Source organism: Berghia stephanieae, chromosome 13 (genome assembly GCF_034508935.2).
Source record: "Berghia stephanieae isolate SIO BIC M18660-M18661 chromosome 13, UCSD_Bste_1.3, whole genome shotgun sequence".
In the NCBI taxonomy this organism is placed as follows: Eukaryota; Metazoa; Mollusca; class Gastropoda; order Nudibranchia; family Aeolidiidae; genus Berghia; species Berghia stephanieae.
The window spans coordinates 27,100,826-27,103,325 of NC_088372.1; the positions used below are offsets into that span (position 1 = coordinate 27,100,826).

Below are 2,500 nucleotides of genomic sequence, written 5' to 3' on the forward strand. Positions count from 1 at the left end.
ATTATAATAATACCGATAACAACAGTGATAGTAATAATAAATAATTCAAATTTTCACTTAGCGCCCATAATACATTTTATTAAAACCTAGCTATTGCATCCCGTGGACAAACAAAGAAAGCAATGCAAACATCATGAAAACACTAGGACTAAAAAAGTCCCTGCTAATGAGTAAGATAAAAAAAGCTGAAACTCAATTACTTTGGGCACCTGAAAAGACACGACACACTAGAGAGAGATGTACTGGAGGGCACGGCGGAGGGCAAAAGAGGCAGAGGAAGACCACAAAGAAGATGGCAACAGGATATACAGGAATGGCTCAACAACGGCGTGACGGAATGTGGCAGATGGGCACAAGACAGAGACTTCTTCCGAAGGACTGTGTGGGAGGCTACGTCCAAGTGATATGCCACAGAGAGAGAGAGAGAGAGAGAGAGAGAGAGAGAGAGAGAGAGAGAGAGAGAGCTATTGCACTTTAAGCCTCCAATTAAAACAACAAAAGACGCCGTCTATATCATAGAACTCATCTTTGATTCGTGGTAATATTTTTGTTTTACCTTTAGCAGCTTAAATCAACGTTACCTAATTACAGGTCTGATAGACTAAATTTGAATGGGATCATTGTTGTGCTCTGAAATAAAAAAGTAAAGGTATTGTCCATTATTTACAATGTTAAGCCCGTGATTGCTTTCTGTTGTCAGAACTATAGCATATACCGCTAATTTTATACATAATTTATCTACTGCCATAAGACATTGAGATTTTGTTTCGGGCAATATCCACTAAACGTGCCCAAAGCTCTTTACAATGTGTTCCTGACCAACGGTAACACTTACCATGACGCCTGTTAGGCGATAGTACATTTTATTTCGGAAGGAGACAACGCTGTTAACGGCCAGGTACTCATTTTATACCTGAATACGGTGAGAACATGTGAGTAAAGAGTTCAACTATGAGCCGAGCGAGGCTCGAACCCAGGACCTTCCGATACGTAAGTGAGTGTCGTACCACAAGACCACATAGCCGCACATAATATCCATTATTTACTTACCGCCATAATGAGGAGTTGTGTCGGAATGATTGAGAAGCAACGTTTTATTTTGTAGTTGAGTTTAATTATTTTTAAAAAATTGAGGATAATTACAATATTTGTTTATTTTAAATTAGATTCCGTGTGTATATTTCAGTATTTATTTGTTTTTTGTGTTGTGTGAATATGCGTGTGGATGTGTGTGTGTGGGGGGGGGGGTGTTTGTTTGTGTGTGTTTATCTATTTAGATCTTCAACTGTGTAATGGGTGAGTGTAATGAAGAACGGTTTTATATAATATTAAGACCCCGTGAGTAAATGTGTTTGTGTCGTAAGAGGTACTCACTTTAATGCAATCTCTGCGACAGTATTTATTTGTTTTTGTATTGTGTGATGTGTGTGTGTGTGTATGTGTATGTATGGGTGTGTGTCTGTTTGTTTGTGTGTGTGTGTGTGTTTATCTATTTACATCTTAAACTGTGTAATGGGTGAGTGTAATAAAGAACTGTTTTATATATTATGTAGACCCCGTGAGTAAATTAAATGTGTTTGTGTCGTAAGGAGTACTCACTTTAACACAATCTCTGCGACAGGACAGCAAAAGATGATAATATGACTTCGACGTAGATTTCGTTCCGATTCAGATGACGGCGACGGGTGCGCGTGTGCCTTGCGTGTGCGTGCGTGTTGGTGAGTGTGCGTGTGTGTTGCTGTGCTCACGCTCTACAGCACTGTCTCCTTCCACGCTTCTGGTGTGGAACTGTATGACCTATAGAAAGGAGAAGAAGAAGAAGAAAAAAAGGAGTGGAAAAAGAAGGGGCAAAAATTGGAGAGAAAGAGAGAAGAAGAAGTAGAAGAGAGAGAGAGAGAGATAGAAATAGTTAAGAGAGATAGATAGAGAGAGATAGAGAGTGAGAGGGAGGAGAGAAGGGAGAGAAACAAGATTGGTTAAAGAATGTTATTATTGTTATGAAAGTATTGATAAACTACTGGCGTGTCAACTGATTCTGTGGTAATGTTCAAGTGTTATTTGTTTTGATTTAATAAAGTGTTCAACTCTATACCAAGTGTGCTACACATAAATAACTCAGTGTTGGATGTGTTATGTTTAGAAAGTGATATATTATTTATCGATGTGTTCATTAATTAATCAATGTGTTGTTATAAGATTAGTGTGTAATTTTCGTGTTGCTATACAATGATGATTAAAAATTAAGATTGTGGTTTGATTGGTTTTATTAGCAGGCGTGTTTTTTATATAAATACGCAGTTTTCAAAGAATCATTTCTTAACACAATAAGTTTCTTGTGTTTTGTCTTCATTCCTGAAGGATTGGATTACAAGACATCAAAGAATATCATGGATTAATCACTGATATTCTCATCTCATGATTATCATTGAAAGTTCTTAATATAAAAAGTCAGTGGTTGTTCCTTTGCCGTTGGATATCTATAATATTCTACATAATGTGG

General features: G+C 37.3%; 1 protein-coding gene across 4 annotated transcripts in view; it reads left to right on the forward strand.

Moving 5' to 3' along the window:
- The window catches only part of LOC144958678 (innexin unc-9-like), an 867,612-nt gene that overhangs the window by 306,330 nt on the left and 558,782 nt on the right, over positions 1-2,500 (forward strand). The window contains exon 1 of one of the 4 annotated variants that reach the window (XM_078890804.1): positions 1,661-2,500. This exon is cut by the window's right edge and continues 60 nt beyond it. The exons of 2 other annotated variants lie outside the window; for them this stretch is intronic. The gene's annotated coding sequence lies outside the window, so the exon portion shown is untranslated. Of the gene's footprint in view, positions 1-1,660 lie in introns of those variants that run through there. One more of the 4 variants, XM_078890805.1, reaches the window with a different exon arrangement.